Below are 22,191 nucleotides of genomic sequence, written 5' to 3' on the forward strand. Positions count from 1 at the left end.
AGGGAGGCAGGTGCAGAGTGAATGGGAGGGCTCCACCTGGAGAGGGCCTCGGGGTCGTGCCTGTAGGTGAGGGGATGGGGCTCCATCATCCGGAAGCCTCTTCTCCGGGTTCAGGAGGCAGACCCTGTGACTCCCATTGCAGGACTGGACAGGGGCCAGACTGACCTCTGTCCCCAGGGAGCTCTTGGGCCCTGCAGCCCATGCCCCCACCCGGGTCTCAGGAGCCCCCCTCCCACCAAAAAGGCTGGTCTTGGAGCCATGAGGCAGCGCCACAGCATCCTGGAGGTCTCTGCACAGGGGTCCTGGGCCACATCACCCCCTGGCGCTCCCCCAGCAGAGGACTGGGCACACCCACTCCCCTCACCCAGCTCAGTGCCCCCAGTCCCACACCCTCCCTGCCCCAGACTCCAGGTTTCCCACCCCTGCAGACACCACCAGTGGCCATGCCTCCTGCTTGAGCCCCCTCCACCTCCCTTGCCCCCACGCTGTCCCAGCTGCTGCCCAGGGCTTCAGAGAGCCCTCTCCAGGAAATGGGAGGCCTCCTGCCCCCAGACCTGCTGCTTCTCTAACGAGGAGGATGTGAGGCTCTCCGTACCCATCCCGGCCCTTCCCTGCCCACTGTCCCCGGGAGGACGCATGGATTGCGGTGCCCCTGAATCCCTCTCTAGCCCAGCCTCCTCTGAGCCCCAGACCTACCAGTCCCTCCAGAGCCCCACTCCCTCCCCTCCTGCTGCCCAAACACAGCCATTGCCAGCAACCTTTGCTCCTTAAGCCAGTGATGTCACCACCCTCACCCACTCACACCTCCCTTTCAAAAGCAGCTCTAGATTTCCCCAGGCGCGCCTTCCTCTGTCCACCACCTGCATCTGGCTCCCGCATTTGCAGCTAGGCCTTGATCCTCCCTCAGCTTGCAAACATATCCATGAGTCTGATAGGTTTCTAGCTCCCGGGACAGCTGCCGCTTCTTCTGTGCGCCCAGCTGCATCCCGCCCAGTGGATGGGCCACTGCCCCAGCAGCTGCTGCTCTTCCCACTGTGGGGAATCCCATGGCCTCGCACCCGGCTTCAGGCTCTCAGGAGTTCCTGCCATACAGAGGTGGTGTCCAAGCCCCGCTCACCCACTGCGCCCCTCCACATCACCTACGCCACCAGGGTCTGCTCCCCAGGAAGGGCTGCACTTCACATCACGTGACTCTGCTTAGGGACCTTCCCTGCTCCTCCATCCTGACGGTAATAGTCACACTCGTTGCCCCGCCCCTCACCCCTTCCCCACTGTCCTTGCCTGCCCTGACTGGTGGCTCCTGGGCACCTGGCATCTGGCCCGGCACCAGGAGGGGCATTTGGATCACTTATGTGATGAGGGACTGAGAGGCAATCAAGTGAGCACGTCCTTCCCCCACATCCGGAAGCCAGCCCCGCCTGTGCACACCCAGGACCCCTTCCTGATCCCAATCCTGTTCTTCCACCGGCCTCCTGCCTTTGGCTGCCCCTCATGCTGCGCCGACTGCATCCCCTAGAGCCAGCTTTGACCAGACATGTCCTGACACAGCTGCCTGGCACGCACAGCACAGAGTCCACATTCACAGTCACCACCTGATCCCATCTCCTCCTAGAGTCAGACGTGCAACCCCGGGGCCCCGTCACCGCCATCCACTGCCCACGCTGCCTGCTCACCTCCTCACCCCGTGTGCAGGCAACAGCCCGGCTCAACAGCTCTAGCAATTGCTGCAAGTGGACATTCCCGACGCCAGGGGTCAGCAGCGACTCATTTCTACAGGCCAGCGGGCTGGGTGGCAGGAGCCTCCTGCCCTATCATGCACTCCAAGTATCCTGCCCCTTGTTCTCCCGCCATAGGGTGGGAGGCAGTGTGGTCCCAGCTGGGATGGACACGGGGGAACATAGGGGGGAGGCAGCAGCGGCCAGCACAGGAGGGTCCAAGCTGGGCTTGGGCCCTGGTCAAAGAAGCACTGGAAAGGGAAGGCCAGGCAGTCATAAATGCTTCCACAGAGTCCCTAGAGGTCAACCTCTGATGGAAGGGGCGGCAGGAGGAGAGTGTGGGGACAGGACTTGCCATCACATGAGTGACCCCTGGAGCACACGCAGCCCCAGTCTTGGCACACCAGACCCTCCACCAGCCAACCCCCCATCTGCCACCAGAGTCTCCTCTGAACCCAGGACCCGGCCTTGCGCAGCAGGCCTGCCCCTCACATGCTCTCATTGGGTTTCCCTATACTTCTTTTCCTGTCCTACCAGAAACAGCCTCCTCCTTCATCTGACAGCCACCCTTCCTTACTGCCTAGGGAGAGCGTCCCTGATCCAGGAGAATACAGGTTCCAGCCCTTCCTGCTGGGCTGCAGAAGCCAGCGCCTGGCATTGTGCACTTCATCACCTCCCAGCAGATTCCTTTCCTGCAAATTTGAGAAATGCCCACACAGCAGTTGCTCCGAGCTTGTTAGCATCATTCTTTTTTTTTTTTTTTTAATAGAAGAGGAGGGAACACTTCCCTTTAAAAAATTTATTTATTTATTTATTCATGAGAGACACACAGAGGCAGAGACACAGGCAGAGGGAGAGGGAGAAGCAGGCTCCATGCAGGGAGCCTGATGTGGGACTGGATCCCAGGACTGGGCTAAAGGCAGGCGCTAAACCACTGAGCCACCCAGGTGTCCCAAGTTAGCATCTTTCTAATCAGCATAACAGGAGCCTATATCAGGAGATGGGGAGGGGAGGGGAGGGGAGGGGAGGGGAGGGGAGGGGAGGGGAGAAGGAGGCTAGGAGAAGAGGGGGAGGTGGGAGGAAGCAGAGGGGGGAGGAGAGGGAAGGGAAGGGGGCCCAGGTGTCAGCTCTTGGAAAGGGAGAGGTGGTGGGAGGGGGAATGACAAGCCCGCAAAGCCTGTGCTTGAACCCTGCCCCCTTCCAGCGCCCCATCCCACTACCACTCTGCTGTTCATCCATCCTGCAGCTGAGCCTTCAGAAGTCCAGCCTCTTCCGGGGAACAGAAGGGCTAGGGGGCAGCAGCTCCGCCCACAAAGCTGGAAGGACACCCTCCCTCAGCACCCAGCTACCACCCCTCCCATCCCCAAAACACAACCTCTGAAAAAACTGGAGTCCTCCCATAGCCCTAAGCGTTGCTCATGGGAGCCCTGTAAGGTGCCAGCCTGTGTTTTCAGCCTGTTAACACCCCGTGGGTAAGATCCCCCTGCACGTATCTGACTCTGTCAGGCACCTACACGAGCTCCGCTAGTGGCAACCCCACCCAAGAGGGGCCTGGGGAGAGAGGCACTCCCACGGGGAAGACAAGAAGCCCCTTCCGACAGCTGTGTTTGCGGGCAGCATCGGGACTCATTGGAGGTAGACAGGGGCAAGCTCTCTCCGGAAGGCGTGGCTCCCACAAACCCAAGGGTGGCCATGGCCCATGGTCCGTCACTGCCAGCCTTGGGGCTGTCACACTCACCCCCTGACCACACAGGGCATGGTGGGTCCCACCCCTCTACATGGGGGCACAGACCTATTGGCCTGACAAGCCAGTGCCTGTACCACCTCACTTGCCCAGGGAGGCCTGCCAGCTCCTCACTAAGCGTGGAACATCCACAGAACGTGGATGGGCCCAGTTTACCAGTGCACCAGAGCGCTGGTTGTGTGCTCTCAGGTCTGCAGGGGCCAGCCCCAGTGACCCCGTTGTCCCCACGCTGGAGGCCACCGACCCTGGTCCCAACGAGGCTGACCAGCACAGTCTGGAGAGGGAAGTGGCCATGTAGAGTCTGGCCATCAGGGATGGCTGCTGCACACCTTCCCAAGGTCAGAGGTCCGATCAGTGGGGATAATAGAGAACTAGAAACAAACTCCAAACTGTATGCATATCCAGACCCAAAATATTTTACAAGCACCTGGCTGGCTGTGTGCTGCTTCTCACGCCACAGAAGTACAACAATGCACTGTATTTCCAAAGACCCCAAATGCATAACCATGTACAACCCCAGAATCTGAGGACCACAGTTTTTAAAGACACAGGTGACATGACCGTCCCCCCGCCCCCGGGGGGGGCCGCCCAGGTCCCAGGTCACTGTGTCAATCAGAATCAAAGCAGAGAGAGGCTGCATGATTAGGGAGAGCCATGCATGCCCCAGGCACCTCAAGACACAGGGCAAACCCCTTCCCCTGATTACAAGGACCTGTATGGTCAAACCTGCCCCATCTCCTCTGAGTGACTAAGGCAGGGACTCAAAGCCAATGGAAGACACAGGATGAAGCCCAGCCCCTCCGTCAGATCTATGGTGGTCCCATAGATCTGTCACTTCTTTGACCATAGCAACCAGGCCGCCCCGATTTCGTCCCCAGCGCACAGAGGCCCCACCAACAGCAAATCCAAAGAATTCTCAGCAGTCCCTGGTCCAACACTTAGAATTCCATCATTAAGTGCTCTCTGGTCAGACCCATGGCAAGAAAGGCATCTGACATCCCAACCTGTCCACAGATGCTCAGAACCCACCATGGCTACCGCCCAGCCTGAGCACAGGCCATGCACAGAGTGTGCTCCATGGAGAGGACGTGCTCCTCAGCCCAGCAGCAAGCCCGCGAGGCACCCACAGCCAGCCACCATCCCCACACTGCGCACCCTCCAGCGGCCTGCTCTCAGCCAGCAGAAAATGCAGCATGGCGGGTAAAAAGAAGAAAAAGCCAGCCTGGCACCCAGTCCACTTGCAGGTGGTGGGGGTCTGCCCACGCCCCATCCTCTGCCCATGCCTTGTCCTCTGCCAACGCAAGCCACACGGTTTCTGAGCCTGTCAGCAGGGACACAGCACATATACACCCTGCCTGTGACTACGAAGGGCACAGCCAGCTGGATTACCTCCTTGAAGGAGCACCAGAGCTCCCTGTAGCTGTGACTGGGTCTGCACGCACCTCTGTGGGTTTTCCTGGGCTTCCTGAATGTCCCCTTCCACTCCCCCAGGGGCCCTTGCAGTGACATTGCTTGCAGGCAGGTTTCCAACACTTAACGATGAGAAAGTGGAAAGATCTCAGAGGTCCTGCAGCCTCCGCAGGCTCTCTGCAGCTGACATGAGAGCCATTTATCATGTTGAGGCACGAGCCAAGCCAGAGCAGCCACTTCATTAGGTCCTGTGAAAACAGAGGCAACTTTTGACTCCAGAGACATCACATCTCTATGCTCCAGGGTGTGATGGGGCTGGCTCTGTGAGTCAGCACGGGCAATCTCAGCAGCGATGCTAAAGTGGAAGTGCCTTTTAGGGGTGCAGAGTTGCCTACATAGCTAGGGACTCAAGTGCAGGCTGCCAGGCTGTGAAAAACTGCAAGGAGCAGGGTGCAATGGGTCGAACACTGTCTGCAGAGCTATCCGCATCCTACTCCCCAGAACCCACAAGTATGTTGCCTACACAGAAAACTGGAATCAAGGTTGCTAGTCAGGTGGGAGGTCAATCCCAGAGGGACAAGCATGTGCAGTGAGCAAGGCCTAGCAAGGCCCAGGCAGACTGGCCAGTCAGGCAAAGCAGTGAGCCCCTGCTGACCCAGGCTTAGCTGGGATGGGAAGAAACCAGCCACACTTGCCACCAGCCATGGGCCATCATAACATATCTGAGCCTGAATGCTCCCAGATTCAACAGCCCCTCCCACCCCAAGGGCTCCCTGAGCTTGCAGCCAGACTGAAATCCTGCAGTGGACAGATGTGTCCTAGGCCCCTGCAGAGTGCAGTGGTATGAGCTCGCCTTCCAGATGTCTGCAGCCCCAGGCAAAGGGAGCAGGGCTACCACCCAATTCCGGTCCACTTCCGCTGCTAAGGACAAGGGCATCTCCCCTTCAGAGGTGGAGGGACATGGCCCCAGATGCTCTGCGCTTGGATCTGGAGCTCTGAGGGCCTGCAACCCACAGCCAAAGCAATTCCGCACCGCAGAGCAGACGGACGATCCAGCCGCCCAACAGAGACCACAGCGGGAAGGAGAAAGAAAACACACCCCTGCCGTGTCTTTATACCAGAGCGTGTCTTTACACCCCGAGGGAGACCCAGAGCCACCTTGGAGGGTCTGTGGGATCCCATCCTGACCCATTTCTGCACAGACCTAGTAGGCCTAACAAATGGACCTCTGCACAGATCGAGGCTGCCACCCAGACCGTGGAGGTGGCCGCTTCTCTCCGCCCCGCGCTCATGGTAAAACAACAAAACCCGGTTTGGGCTAAGGAGGTCTTTGATGAAGCAGTAAAAATGATGAATGATGTTAAATCTCAATGTTGAGCACACTGTATTTACTATTTGTGTGATGACCTGCAAAGCTCAGGAAAAGCCCCCGGGAGACTTGGCTGAGCGTCGAGTCCCTGACATCCCTGGAGACCTGACAGAGGGACAGAAGACAGAGCCGACTCGGGGGCTGAGGGGGCAGCAAGATATTTTCGAAACCTGACCACCCACCTGTTGCTTCGAGGGAAACGTTGGTGGTATTTGCTGCACGTTGAGATTGGAGCTTTCAGATGAAGATGAGAATTTGGGGATGCAGCCACCCATCACTGAACAGCTTCTCGATATTTAAAGACTTTCCTGATGAGGCAGGTAGAGATACCAAATTTTTCCTTTTCTTACGTTGTGAGATGAAGGTGCTCCTCTTGGGATGTGCTGGGTGACGCAGAGCCCTCGTCTTCCCCACAACAGATGTAGGGTGTCCGAACAATGTGGGGGTGGGAGACATACCACAAGGAGGGAACGGACCAGCCAGTCTAGGGTGATGCAGAAGACCACGGCTGGCTTGTCCTCGGATGAGGACCTGGATGAGTCCAGAAGACAAAACTGTCAGGTCTTTAAAGAAGGGAAGGAAACCATCAGTGTCCACCCGGGATTCTAGACTCACAGAACGTCCTTCCAGAACAGGAGCCCGACGGTCATTCTGTGATATGTGAGAGCAGAAGGTGGACCCATGAAGTTCTCCCTGTGGCAGGGACATGAGACCAGTAGGGACCGGGCTCCACAGGATGAAAGGAGGCAGACAGAAATAAAACCTTACACTTCCTAAAGGCCAAATGCTGAAATCACAAGTGACAGCGACATCTCAGGGTGCGTAGCATATACAGAGGCGAAGCTACACTTCTCCTGTGTGAAGTGCCCCAATTCTGGGAGCCAGTGAGCCCACCGCAGGACCCCGCAGTGAACATGGGGGACACTGCTGTCCGCAGAGGCTGCCTTTCCTTCCCGTCCCTGGGGCTGCGAGCGAACATCAGCGCCCTTCCCAGGTGACTCCACCATCGTCGTAGGCAGGAGCCTGGGGCTCGAGGAGGTGATGAGGCACACATACGACTATGCGGCACGTGGTCCTCTGGACGCTGCGGCCCTCACCCCGGAAAAAAACACATGTCCTTCACACCCAAAGGAAGATGAGGGTGACAGTGCCTGGGGGCAGTTCTGGGGAAGGGCCTGACCAGTAGCGGACCAGCTGCCCTCCAGAAGCAAAGGATCAGCACGTTCAACACTCAGCTGGTCACTCCATGAAAGAGAAAACCAGAGTGTTGTCATGACTGCCCGAGTCACCAAATTGGGGGATCCCCAAGGTGCTGGCAGGCAGTTGAGAAAAGCAGTGGATGCAGGAGGGACCATCTGGCTGCAAGGAGTGTGTGGGCAAAGGGCCTTGGGGTCTGGAGCCTCAGGAAGATTCTAGAAGGCTCCAACTCCATACCCTGCACAGCCCAGTAACCAGGCATCTGCCGGAGCCACACCCCTCTGCGGATGCTGTGGGGAGAGGACACAAGACCAGGAGTCAGCCTGGACCACAGGGCTGTGCCTCACCTGCCTCCGAGCCCCTCCCTGTGTAGCCCCCTTCCCTGATGCGTATCCTGGGCCAAAACAAGAGACGTACTGTCTCCCAGTTTGAAGCCAGAGTCCAGCATCACAGGGCAAGCAGGGCCACCTCCTCTGGGAAGCCTCCAGGGCCGGGTCTGCTCCAGGCCTCCCCTCCTGATGCTGCCCATGGCTGTCATGTCCTGTGGCACATAGACCTGTCACTCTGCTCTCTGCCTCTGTGTCTTCAGGTGGTATCCCCTCTGGTCCCTCCAAGTCTCCCCTGTAGACACGCTCACTGGTCCTCAGCTCCATCCTTACTTACATCCAAACGAGGACACATCTGAGGTTCCAGGTGCCCATGAATTTGGGGAGCCACAGCTCACCCTGCTACTCCCTGAGGCCGTGAGGGGGACAGAGCTTCCCTGCTCCCCAAGGAGCTTTTGAACCTGCAGGAGTCCTTTGTCAATGGACGGCCTCCAGCCTGTCCTGACCCCATGGCATATCCAGGTTGTGAGCAGGACAGTCCTCAGACACCTGCTGGAAGGTGGACAGTGCTCACCAGGCCACACAGGTGCTGACAACCCCTCACCCTCAACACTTGTGGACACAGCCCCGTTATAACGGGAGGAACTTGGGAGGAGGTCCCTTGGCTTTCGACCACACCAGTGGTTTCCAGACTCTGCTCCCATGGGGTCCCTTGGGTGCTCTGGAAAGGGACAAGGAGGCAGCCCACCATCAGGGAGAGGAAGAGCCCCAGTGATCCCATTGCCCACAATGGGCTGCACGTGGCTTCACAGCTAATGCAGAGGAGAACCAGGCAGGACACTCGCTAGCCAACGTCAGGTGCACTACCTTCTGTGAGGCCGTTCACAATCTGGACCTCCACCTATTGTCCCAGCAGCACTTCAGCATGGGTCCCATCGGCGCCAAGTCGCCACAAGCGAATGGCCGCAGCTGCGGTCCCTGTGCATGTGTCTGGGTGTCCTGGTGTCATAGTCAGCCATCTCTGCGCAACCTTGGCCATGCGCGAGCTCTCTGCACTCCTGACAGCCATCATCCAGGGCTCTACCGCAGCCCTGTCGCCCACAGGAAAATGAACTCTGCCCCCACCGTGCGGCACAGAGGGTGGCCTCCCTCTTCCTCCAGCCTGTACCTAAGTGAGTTCTGAGTCTACTGCCAGCCAGCGCCACTGGGAGGGAGGAGAGGGGAATGAGGGAGAGAAGTGGAGAGGGAGGGAAGGGAGGAAGGAGAGAAGGAATGGGAGAAGGGAGAGGTGGAAGGGGAGGAGGGAGAGAGGAAGGAGGGGAGGAAGGAGAGGGAGAGAAGAGGAAGGAGGGGAGGAAGGAGAGGGAGAGAAGAGGGAGGAGGGAGGGAGGAGGAAGCAGGGAAGAGTGAAGGGGAGAGGGAGGAGGGAGGTCTCAAAAGAACATGGGGTCCCTCCCACCCCCACTACTAGAGGTGACAGGGTAAGGGGCACAGAAACATGGTGCGCTGCATGGGGCTGCAGGATCATCCTAGGGCCCTGGGGGCAGCCATCCACCCTCCAGAGCCAGAGGCTCACTTCCCTCAGCTCCCAAGGGACGGCTGAGCACCCAAGCCTTGGCTGGCTGTGCCCTGGACCCTCCGGCATCTCAGGGATCCATCATACTGACCCTCAGTTTCTCAGAATGATCCCCAGAGGCTGAGGCAACAGGTCTTTCTAGCAGCTTTACTGAGATGTCACTTAACCGCTGTATCATCCACCCACATAAGTGGACAACTGAGTGGCCATCGCCCGTGCCCTCAGCCATGGCCCCCACCAGTCCCCTCCCCTGCCCTGGGCCACCTGCCTCTGACCCTGTGGACCTGCCTGTCGCAGGCACCTCGCACACGCAGGTTCCACAGCCCCCGGCCCCTGTATCTGGCTCCCCACACCGTAGAGAGGGTCAGAGTTTCACTGGTGTGGGGCTGGACGCTGCTGGACCACTTCTCGCTCATTCAGTAGGTAACAGATGCTTGGGCCTTTCACACGGTTTTGCGGTTATGAATGAGGTTGTCACAGATGTCCATATGCAGGTTCCTGTGGACATGGCTCTGGCTTCGCCATGGGGGGCTTGCGGCCGTGGGGCTGCTGGGTCAGGTGGGGACGCAAGGGTTCACCTTCACAGGACCCGCAGATGGTCCTAGGTGGCGGCTGCCCCAGTCCACATCGCCAGCAGCCGTGTGCGAGGGTCCCCACCCCATGCTTGTGGGTGGTGGGGTCTAGTTGTAGTTTTGAGATGTGTTTCCCTGGCTCAGCCACCTCTTTGCCACCCATGTAGCTTTGGAGAAATGTCTGTGCTGACCCTTTAACCATCCCTACAACTATTACATTCATTTTGGAGGTGAGAAGACAGGAGCTAAAGATCATCTGAGTCTAGAAATTATAGGAATGACCTCTGGCCACAGATTCCGCTCCTTCCCACCCTGGCACCTGACTTGGACCGTTCACCTCCTGGACCCCTGGTGCCCTCACCAGTCCAACAGGTAATGAAGACATGACCCTGTCCAGGTCTGTAAGCACCAGGCGAGTGGGGCACCCAAAGCCAGCAGGTACAGATTGCTCCGTGGCAGAAACAACGCCTTTTCCCATGGGGACGGGAGCTGCGCTGGGGGCACACCTGAACTGAGCGGTCCCATCTGGGGGGGCCTGACTGCCCATTGCCCCTATGATCCAGCCGCACTGGCAGCCAGGCCCCCAGCTCCTCTGGCACCCGGTTCATCTGAGTAGATCAGCACTAGCTCTTGGAGCTGGACGCTGGAAAGGATCTTTCCTTTCCCTACAGCGGATCTTCAGACTTTAGAAATTCACAGGCCAGGGACGCCTGGGTGGCTCAGCATTTGAGCCTCTGCCTTTGGCTCAGGGTGTGATTCTGGGGTCCTGGGATCAAGTCCCACATCAGGCTCCCTGCATGGAGCCTGCTTCTCCCTCTGCCTATGTCTCTGCCTCTCTCTCTCTCTCTCTCTCTCTCTTTCTCTCTGTCTCTCATGAATAAATAAAATCTTAAAAAAAAAAAAATTCAGAGACCAGAGAACTGTCAGCAACTACTCTGGGGTTACGTGGGCCTGACCTGTTCCTGTTTTTCCAGATACTGACTCTTTAAACTACAGGTTAATCACCTTGGTGTTTCCTAATAATGCATTTTAAATCACAAATGTTAGGAAGACATACTCCAAAGGACAGTTTTTTAATAAAAAACTAATTCAATTTCATGAAATCCTCAACCTTTCTTTTTCTCATTTCGAGACAGATTGATATAAATGTTCACACAGAAAAAAAAATGTTCACACAGAAGCACAGGTCCACAGACCGGGTTTTGGGAACATCTGCTCCCATCCAAATGCTTTCAGCCCACTTTGTTTCACAGAAGAGGAGACAGAGGGTCCTAGTGGTTAAAGGCACAGGCAGGAGCCCCAGTGCTGCTCTAATGCATCGCAAGTGGGCAGTCAAATCTTTCTGCTTAAGAAACCACGAAAACTCCCATGACGGAGAAGAGGCTTGGGTTTCAAAATACGCTAAAAATACCAAAGCAGAATAAAGTCAGTTTCTCTGTCTAAAAATAGGTCCCATGTTAGAGTCAACTGCACAAAAGGAGTCATCATGCTGTCTCATTCTAACTGTAGCATCTAAAATGCTTCGGCTCTGATTCTAAAGTGCTCACTCGAAGCAACAGAGGCAAGTGGCTCTGTGTCCACCCCACGTTAGATGGTCAGTAATGTAGTGTCTGGGGAACACTCATTTAAATAGCAGCTCACACTTCTGGGGTGGTCTGAGGTCTGGGGAGGGGTGAGCTGGTCCAGCTTGGGTGCCGCGGGGCTGTGGAGACCAGAGCAGAGCTGGGCACTCTGCGCCGCACTCCTGGGGCCGCCTCGGTCCTGTCCTGAGCCTGCAGTCCCCTCCGGGGCCCTGATCAGAACCCCACTGTCTGGGAAGACACAGCCCCTACCACGCTCTTCCCTCTCCCCAGAGACACCTGTCCATGTGCTACCTTCCTGAGAACCCCCCACCCCAGCTCACTTCCTCAAAGCCAGCTCTGCATCCTTCTGCACCTCCCCGTCAAAGGCTCAAAGGAAGGGACCTTCCTCCGTGTCTCCTGTCATGAAGCATCTCCCACCCCCAGGACCATGAGAGCCTCAGGGGTGACGACTGTTCTATCCCCTCCCACCTGGGGCTGGTGCCCACGGACAGTCGGGCCAGCTCCAACAGACCCCAGCAGGGCACAGGTCACCCAGGGACACACCCCAGCCTCCTCTTGTAACATCCACTCTCTTCATGTGCATGATTCAGCGGCATTCAGCAAATCAGCAGTGACGAGCGACACCACCTTGAATTCCATCACGCCCCCAAAGAAACCCTGTTCCCACTGGCATCACTGTTTTGTCCCCGCGCCCTACCCCCAGTCACCGGTCATCCACTTCCCGGCCACACAGCTTTCCCGCTCTGGACGCTCCGTGCACGTGAAATCAAGCGCCCAGGGCCCCGGCGCCTGGTTCCCTCGCTGCCATGCTCCCAGGTCCGTGCGGCTGCAGAGCGCCAGAGCTTTGTTCCATTTTAAGACTGAGCACTATTCCATCGTGTGGACAAGCCACATTTTGCTGGAGCCCATGCGTGGACAGGCATCTGTCCTGTTTTAAATGTGCTCGTAGGCAGTTGGCAGGGACAGCTCTGAGTCATGAGATCAGTCATGCCTAGGTGTCACCCACCCGAACCCTGGCTCTCCTGGCTCCCTGTCCTTTTCTCTAGGGACGATGTACACAGCCAGGCTGTCTCTCCAGGAAGCAGTGAACTCGTGCAGGGCTTCTGTTGTGTGACGCCCAGCTGGTCTAGCTCCTCTGTGACTCAGGACACCTGATCACAAGACCCAGCCTGCGAGCCCTCGCTGCCCCCACAAAGCCCCCCATGCCTTTCTACCTGCTGTCCCCTCTATCCAGGCACCCTTCCATATCTTCTCCACACCAAACTCCCACCCATTCCTCTGAAGCCTCGTTTGGGGGCCAAGGTGGTTGGTATGTCCACATCCTAACCCCCAGTACCCATTGACTGTAACTCAATCTGCAAAGAGGATCTTTCCAGAGATGATCAGGTCAAGAGGAGGTCATGCTGGAGTAGAGGTGTCCTCAGAAAAGGACAGACACACTGCACTCCGTGGGACAACAGAGGCAGGGCCAGCGGCCTTGAGCCAAGGGATGCTGAGGACAGCCCTCCCCACGGGCACCAGGAAAGGAAAGCCGCGGCCTCCCTGACAGCAGCCTGCCCACACCTGGCTCGCGGCCTTGCAGCCGCCACCACAACCCAGGAGAGGAGAAAACATGGTCCTGTGGCATCTCTCTGCCTGACTGTGTGTCCCTTTCTTACGGCAGCTGCAGGAAACACTCGGGGGGCCCATCACCTCGTATCAGGAGTGACTGCTCTTTATGTGCAGATTTTACCTCCTGCAACAGACACAGGCTCCTCGAAGACAAAACCTGCATTTCCAATCATTACACGGGCAACTGGCACAGTGCACAGCTGCAGGGCGGTGGGGGCGGCTCACTCCACGGATCTAGCACCACACCCAAGGACCGACGCTAAGAGGCTCACAGTCCCAAAAGTTATGGTTCTCCTACACCTGTCCTCAAAGCCACGCTTTTTCAGCACTACTAGTGAAGAGACACTTTTGCCCTCAAAGCTGCTACAGAACGCTGGCCAAACAGGCACATGGAGGCCGCGGCCTTCGCCATCCAAGAAAGCCACATGCACAGACATCGTGCCAGCCGCAGTTCGCAAGAGTCAGGAGCTTGCATGCTTCCAGCTAAAGGATAATTTACGTGGAAGGAAAGGTTGTGCAGGGTAGAGGACCCATCCCTGTGTCTGGGGGACCCAGGGAGGAAGGAGGCTCTGGGTTGGGTCAGACGGGCAGAGTCTGGAGCCCGTCTGGATGGACACTTGCCACGTGGAGCCAGAGCCACCGGGATGGGAAGCCCATCCGGAAAGGGGCAGACCTCCACTGCACTCAGAGCGCTCTCTCCCCCTGTCCCTCCCTGGGGTGGATGGGCTGGGAGGGCTTCTTGGGCCCATCTGAAGAGGTGACAGGCAGTTCTGCTCAATGAGAAGCTGTCTCCAGGGGCCTCTGCTCAGGATGGTCTGGACACTCGCCCGCTGAGGGACAAAGTTCTCCATCCCTTGCTGGCGGCCTCAGCACAGATACAATGTTGACAACCCTCCAGCAAGGAGATGAACCAGGATCCAAGTGGGTCACCGGGGGCCCCTGGCTAGACCAGACGATGTCCCTGTGGGAGTTTCCTGTGGCCTCGCCCCCGCCCCACCCCATCCAGGTCAGGCCTTGGCCTGACTGACACGGTACCCAGCATCCCTCTCCTGCCACCAGACAGGCTCCACTAGGACAGGTGTGTGTGTTTCCCCTCATGGCAGGGTTCACGTGTGGGAGTCAGTGAGTGAGTGAAGGACTCCCACTCTCGGCTGGGCCTCTCCCCTCTGCTCTGTCTCCAGCTCCTTCTCCTGTGCCTGTCACCTCCGTCCGTCCGTCTGTCCGTCTGTCCGTCTGTCCATCCATAAAACCTTTCCATCTTCCCAAACTCCATCCCATGAAACACTGACTCCCCAGCCCCAGATCCCCCATCTATTCCTGGTTCCGTGGGTCTGACTCCCCAGGGAACCCATGTACATGGGATCCTGCAGGGTCAGTCCCCCGTGACGGGTTGACCTCATAAAGCATGGTTCCCCCCAGGCCCACCCATGGCATGCTGTGGCAGGCATCATGGTGTCCTTCCTTCTCAAGGCTGAGTCATATTCCAATGTGTGGATGGGCCATGCTTTGCTTTTGGGTTCATCCAAACATGGGTGCTGGGGTTGCTTCCACTATGACTGTTGTAATACTGCTGTGAACAAGGGGTGCAAAGAGTTCTCCAGGACTCTGCTTCCAAGTCTCATGGGCATGCACGCAGCCGCGGAACTGCCAGGTCATGTGGTAATTCTGGTTTTCCGTATTTATGTTTTTTAGGAAATGCCACACTGTTTTCCATGGCAGGGCAAGGAATTCTCAGTTTCTCCACACCCTCACCACACTGGTGCTTTGGACAGTGGCTGTGCTAATGGCTGTGATGCCCCAACGATGGGCAACATAGAACATCTTGTGTGCTCACTGGCCACTTGGACATCATCTTCAGAGAACCGTTTACTCAAGGCCTTCGCCCATATCTGTGTCGGATATCCAGTTTTGCTATTGGGTTTTGTCTGTATTCTGGGTGTTGATCTCCAATTAGCCCCCAGTTGTTTTCTCCCTTTCTGCGGACCACATCCTGGACAGCTCCCCCTGGACCTGAGCAGACACACCTGCTGGGCCCACCAGGCATCTGAGCATAGGCAGACCAAGGGGCTCGCTCGGACAAGCAGGCCTCCTGGACATGAGGTGGCTACCAAAGTGTGCCATCAGACCCCACCTCAAGGCCCCCAGCCCTACCAACACACGCACCGTGGTTGACAAAGCACTTCCACCGAAATCTGCTCCTCTGACCTCACAAGGAGGCCAGGCCTTCATTCTCATCCCTATTTTATGCCTAAGCTCCCCATTTTTTGGAGCTCATAGCCGCCAGGCTGCTACCAAGCTCTCTGCCTGCAGCATCTTGTTCCAGGGCACATTGGTGAGGCTCTGCCTATAGCCCTATTTACAGGAAAAGCAGCAAAACTCACGTGGCTCAGGTAACTTGTCACCTGGCTCATTAGTGGAGAGCCAGGACAGGGGGTGATTCACATGTCGGCCCCAGCCTGAGCTAACCACGGCACTGCAGGGAGAGAAAGCAAGGCACAGACACACCCAGAGCCACATGAGCACCCACTAAGGGGCCGCTGTTCTTATTCCTCCTGCTAACCACATAGACCATGGGGTGGCCCCGATCAGATGCTGGTCTTAATGTTCACACATGCTGTGGTCAGTGTAGTAGTGGCCCCTAAAACAGAGCCTCATCCCCAGAACCTACAAATGTGATCTTATTTGGAAAAGGGGTCTCTGCAGATGTGACTATAAAAGAGGTCTTGAGACAAGGCAATTATCCTGGACTCTGGGAGGGCCCAACTCCATTCCTTGTCATAGGAGGGAGGGCAGAGGAGACTCCACACATATCGCATCAAGTCGGCAGAAAGGACGAGCAGCTCACAGGGCCAGTTTGGACTCTGGCTATGTTAATACTTAGAATTGGAGCTGCCCTGCTGTGGACGGGGCTGTAGCTGAGCCCCCATCCCCTCCCTGCCCTGGCCTCAGAGTCCAGCTTCAGGGACACTTCAGGGCCAGGCAGCTGAGAGGCAGGCAGGGGTGGCTGCCCTTTATGGGCTCCAGCAGGACCAGGAACCCTGTCTACCCTCCAGGGTTACAGAACCCACAGCGGATGCCTCCCCATTGCTGTGGACACACAACACTGCCAGCAAGCCGAGGGGGACCCCTGGGAAGCATCCTGGACTCAGTGCGGCCTTGCTGTGAAGGATGCCATCCATGAGCATCAGGACAACCAGGCCTGGACCATGACCTGTGTACAACCTGGGCCAGTCCCCTCCTCGCCTGGGACCCCAGTTTCCCAGCTGTGAGACGAGAGCTCTGTTCTTCTTAGCCGGCGGGCAGGGACGAGGGCCCTGGGCTGCTGGCCGTGAGTCCTACTGGCGTGGTGGCCGCAGATGCAGCTGGGCTGTGTTCAAGAGACACCTGATGAGTATTTCGAGCCCAGGGCAGCTCTCCTTATGCCTCACGGACATTCTTATTCAGCAACCATGTGGGGAGGTACTCACAGTTGACCTTTCAAAGATTCAGAATCTGAAGAGTGGAGAAGGCCAGGAAAGCTAGGATGTGCGGAGGACCCAGGAGGTTGGAGAATTCAGAGCTGCAGGCCCTGCTGGGGAAGTTGATTTGGCCATGTTGCTCTGTGACCTTCTACTCCTGCCATCGGCAAAGCAGCGGCCTCCCTGCCTCCAGGTCACTGGGAGGGACACACAAGCTCATTGGCTGGACCGGGTTTATGCTGGGAGACACTAACCCCCTGATGAGGTAGTGCTGTGCACCCAGAGCTGAGGTCAGAAGGACCCACCAAGCTGACTTCTGCAGGGCTCGGAGCCGTAGGTGACCACACCTAGTACGGGAGGGGCTGCCACAGCAGGACTTCATGCATAATGGCCCTCTGCTCTTCCTCTTTCAGACTGAAACTCATACAAGATTGCCTATCACAAAGTGAACGGTGCCGTGCAACCGCCACCTCTAGTGAGTCCAGAACATTCTCAGCTCCCCACAAGGAGACCCTATGCCCATTAACCCTCACTCCCGTTCCCTTCCCACAACTGCCAGCCTGCTTGGCGTCTCTGGGTGTCTTTTCTGGACATTTCCTATAGATGGCATCATGTGCCACGTGGCCCTTCTTGATGGCTTCACATGTCATTCGCCAGCATGTCATTCGCCCCGTGTGATCACGTGTGTCCGTGCTTCGTTCCTCTTTTCAGCTCTGCAGCATTCCGCCGTGTGGCAGAGCTCGCTCCGTGTTCTGCATCTACTGTCTGCGGACGGACGCTGGGGCTGAGTCCCATTCTGACGCCTACGGACGGTGCACATGAACACCTGGGCACAAGCACCTCTTTGTGATACTGGCTTTCGGGTCTCTGGGGGGGCCAGCCAGGAGGGGAGTGGCGGGGTCACGGGGCAGTTCTGTTTCACTTTCCCAGGAAGTCTGTACTCACTTGTACTGCACGTTTCACTCAAGCAAACAAGCGCACGGCTCACAGGAAAGGAGACGAGGAAGTCGCAGGGTCACTCCTGGGGCGGCCCCAGGCATGACACTCAGCACCTCGTCCTCCTGCTTTGCAACCAATGGTAAATGCTGTACACTCTGGGTGACTTCCCATTTTGTCACTACAAAAACATTTTTTAAAAATTCGAGGGGCACCAGGGTGGAGCATCTGCCTTCAGCTCAGGTCATGATTCCGGGGTCCTGGGATCCAACCCACATCGGGCTCTCTGCTCCGTGGGGCATCCGCGTCTCTACTTCCCTCTGCCCCTACTGTCGCTCACACTTGCTGTGCTCTCTCTCTCTCTCTCAAATGCATAGATAAAATCTTAAAAACAACAACAACAAAAAGAACTTAAGACTGGAAACCACTGGTATTTGTCACTGCCCCGTGTAGGCCGGTCTCAGGGGAAGCCGCGTTTCCTTCCCCGTGCACTCGGAGCCCTGAACGCAGCCTGGGTTGCAGCCACTTTGCCCCCACAGGACAAAGGTCAGCTTGTGGAAAAGACAAGGCGGCTGTTCCCGATGTCACAGACCTTGAGGGTTCTGTGGGCCACACTTTGAGAACTGCTAGATTAAACACTTCCTGGCCCCCACCCCTGACCCCCAGGTCATAGGATGAGCCCTGTTCTGCCAAAAAAGGAACTGGACGCTGAGTGATGTTCATGCGGTATGTGCAGAGCCTGAGCCTCATGTCTCACATGCCCAGGGGATCCTGGAGTCCTGCCCTTCCAGTCTCTGCGACAGGAATCTGGGAAGACTACCCACCTTGCACAGGGCCAGGCAAGGGGCATCTCTGCAGCCCCCAGTCACACGAGTCCAGTCCTTCATCCTGACCCCCCACACCTCTACTAGGGCCTCCCTTCCAGGTCACCTCTTTAGGGCTGGGGTCCCCCATGTAGGAAGTGGCCTCCACTGGCCCAGGCCACTGAGCCAGGTCCCAATGACCCCCTCCCCACCAATGTGAGTCCTGGACTGCCTTCTCTCATCCTCAGACTGCCAAGAGGGCAGTCCAAGTAGAAAATGAGGGATGGGGCTCAGATAGGTGCTCTGGCTACCCAGCCACTCCAGCCCCTAGAGTGACTCTAACCCCACTTCCCCCACTTCTCCCCAGCCTCTGTCCCCCCAGGCTCTACTTTGGGGAGCCACCAGTGGGAGGGATCAAAAGAGGGCTGGGGGTTCACATCACCACAGGCACCAGTCCTTCTTGGGCTAAGAGTGGCACATCAACCCCAGGCTCCAGAGTCCCTTAGCAGCACGTGCTGCTCAACCACAGGACAAGTTGAAGTCTGGCCAAGTCCCCAGGCCCTCCTCCACAGACGACTAAGGCAACTTCCCACCCCCCAGACAATTCCTGTGGACTCACCAAATCTCTCTGTGTAAGCCAGACGGAGTCAGAGGCCTCATGGAGGCAACCTTGCTCTTCTGATAAAGCACAGGGAACTCCATGCCCAGGCTGGGTGGAGTGCACCTGCCTAGAGCCAACCCCTCCTCCTAGCGCTCCATCACTCATCCCTGCCCAGCCGCTCCCGCAGCCCACTGGTGTGGTCTGGACCAGAGTCAGCACCTAGTACTTGCAGGGAGGAGGAAGGAAAGGTCACCTCCGCTCATAACAAAGCAGACAGTGGGTACAGGGTGACAGGAGCCTTCAGAAAATGCACCGCCTCCAATGAGCAGCGGCACGCACCAGGGCACACTGGGTAGCAGAGTATTCTGAAGCTATTTGGGCTCGGCAGGAGACAGAGTCAATGTGTTCCCCCATGGGAGGTGGGGAGGGTGCTGTGGGCAGGTGCAGTTGGCCTGACAATATTCCAGAACCCAGCGGGGAAGCCTGTGTCCTGCCTACTCCCAGCCCACCCCTGCGGTGGTTACCTGGCTTCTAGGACAGCATGGGGTGATCTACAGGTGAGCAGATTTAGAAGCAAATCAGGTGCTATGTACATGTGTTTGCATGTCATTAATCAGTCTCCTGGAGGAAGGTTCTATGCTGTGTTCTCCTCTGTGATTTAATTCGTGGAATCTCAGGCCCTCCAGGACCAGCTCTGTTCACAATGCAGGGCAGTGCAAAGACCCCAAGGCCTTGCTGAGGGCAGGGCCCCACCTTGAGGGCTCTGACCCAGGCCGCTGACCCGACCCCACCTGGAGCAGTGAGCCTGTCTCCACCCCTCACCAGAGCCCCCAAGGAAAGGGACCTCCCCGTGCTCACCCAACCACACACGCTGCCCAGGGTGAGACCCAGACCCAGCGTTAGGGGACATCCGTGCCACCAGCACTAGAGACAAGGATTCAAAGGCACGAGCAAACTGGTCACTACCCCCGGGCAGTTTCAGTCTCCAACGAGAGAGCCGCCACAAAAGCCCACAACCGAGCACAGGTGAAAAGTCCCGGGGCCTCAGAAGGGCTGGGAGGAGACGCCACATTAGGCTGGGAGCTGCCCCCAGGCCTTCCTAGAGGAGGTTCCTGGCAAAGGCGGCACAGGCACCACCCTGTGGAGCAACCCCCCCTCCAAGGGCTGCTTGTGATTCCTCAAAGCAGAGGATGGTCACCCCCCCACCACCACCACACAGTGCCTGCTCTCCTGGACCTCCTGCGAAAAGCGCTGAGCATCTGCACAAGGGACATGGAATGGCAGACTGGCGTCTTACCTCCACTAGGGCCCCACTGTGCTCCTCGGGGACTTCAGGCCGCTCTAAACGCCAACGGCTCCGCACATCCCAGGACCACCAAACACTGTCCTGAAAACGCCCAAGATGCGGGGGCAGGCGGACAATGGAGCTTGAGAGGAAAGGGCTGCGGTGCCTGCTGGGGGCCTGGGCTACTGAGTGGACACATGAGGCCCACCTGCCAGCCCCACTGACCAGGAGGAGGGGTGAGAGAAAGGGACAAATGGGTCCCCCCGCACTGACCCCCTGAATGCCGCCTGCCTCCAACAGAGGCTGCGGTGCAGACGGGGTAGAGGCTGGTTGCAAAGGTGAGACAGGCCAACAATGTCTTCAGCTAGATGATGCCAGACACAGAACCAGAAGAACCTTGATTCCACTCAGGCCATTACAATAGGGAAGGCTCCGTGGGGCTGAAGACCTCCCGTCCTGGCAGGTGGTTTTGCCTGGGGCTCATGTGGGGAGGAGCAGACAGGTAATGTGGGGGGAGAGTACAGGTGACAGGGGGTGATGTACAGGTGACAGGGGTGGTGTACAGGTAATGGGGTGGTGTACAGGTGATAGGGTGTTATGTTGGTGACAGATGGGTGGTGTACAGGTGACAGGGGTGATGTACAGGTGATGGGGGTGGTGTACAGGTGACAGGTGAGTGGTGTATAGTCGATGAGGGTGGTGTACAGGTGATGGGGTGGTATGCAGGTGACATATGGGTGGTGTACAGGTGATAGGGTAGTGTAAAGGTAATGGGGTGGTATATTGGTGACAGACGGGTGGTGTACAGGTGATGGGGTGGTGTACAGGTGATGGGATGGTATGTTGGTGATAGATGGGTGGTGTACAGGTGATGGGGTGATGTACAGGTGACAGATGGGTGGTATACAGGTGACAAGGGTGGTGCACAGATGACAGGGGTGGTGTACAGGTGAGGGGGTTAGTCTACAGCTGGGCTTGTCTTGCAGTCAGGGGAATCTGGGTCAGCTAACCAGGAAATGGTCTCCTCGTCTAGGGAGGGAAGCTGGGTCTCGCCTGGCCTGGTGCCAGGTGACCCAGGGGTTCACCTGTGGGCCTCACAGAGCCATAAGGAAGAGCAGACTGGAGTGTCCTGTAAGTCACCAGGGGAAGAAGTTCTCTGCAGTAAACTAGTCCCTGGGGTACTTTGGAAAACGAGAGGTTGGTGAAGGCTTGACCGTCCCTGTTTTCTGGATGCTCCAGCACAGGCGAAGCTCCCCATCATCCTAGGAAGGCACAGAGGGGGCCCAGCTGGGCCAGCCATTTCCGCGAGGGAAGCCCACTGCTGCCCAAGGCCTACACTGTGCCAGAGACCACACAGCCCCTCGCACACCCTCTGTTCTTAGAGCGGGGGGCGGGGGGGGGGAGGAGGCCAATGCAGCCTCTGCCAGGGTCATGTGGTCATGTGGTCTGCCTGCATGCCCCGGGCCCTGTCCCCTCCCCACACAGGCCACACCCACCAGAGAGCAGAAGCACCGTGCCCCAGGCCTCCCCTGGCTTCACCCCCCGCCCTGTGACTCCTCATCACGGACACTCTGGGTGCAGAGTGGGCCTCTGGGCCTGTTCCCAACACACGCTCACCCTCTGAGGGGGGAGCTGACTGCTGCGCTCACCCTCCTCTGGCGGTCGTCACCAGGACAGTGTGCATCCGAGCTGCAGCAGAATGAATTTCATGCAGAAATCAGAACTCCATACACATCTGCGGATTTCGCAGCCAGCTGTGACCACTGGTCACGCCTTCACACATCAAAGCTTTTCCACTGTTTTAGCCACTTGGGGTGGGGAACTGACCCCGGGCATCGCACACAGTCCGGTTGCACAACAGTCCAGTTGCTCGAATGGGGCCTTGTCTATTAGTGGGTGCTGGCACAGCTTCAGGGGTGGGGGCCCCAGCCGCCAGCCCACCCCATCACCCCCTCCCTGCGTGCTTCTTAACGCAGAGTTGGTTGTCCCAGTTTTCTGCTTCATG

General features: G+C 57.6%; 1 long non-coding RNA gene across 2 annotated transcripts in view; it reads right to left on the minus strand.

Annotated features, from left to right (window-relative positions):
- The window catches only part of LOC144310329 (uncharacterized), a 43,053-nt gene that overhangs the window by 15,392 nt on the left and 5,470 nt on the right, over positions 1-22,191 (minus strand). The gene's annotated exons all lie outside the window — the stretch shown is intronic.

The sequence above is a fragment of the Canis aureus genome, chromosome 3 (genome assembly GCF_053574225.1).
Source record: "Canis aureus isolate CA01 chromosome 3, VMU_Caureus_v.1.0, whole genome shotgun sequence".
NCBI classification, from domain to species: domain Eukaryota; kingdom Metazoa; phylum Chordata; class Mammalia; order Carnivora; family Canidae; genus Canis; species Canis aureus.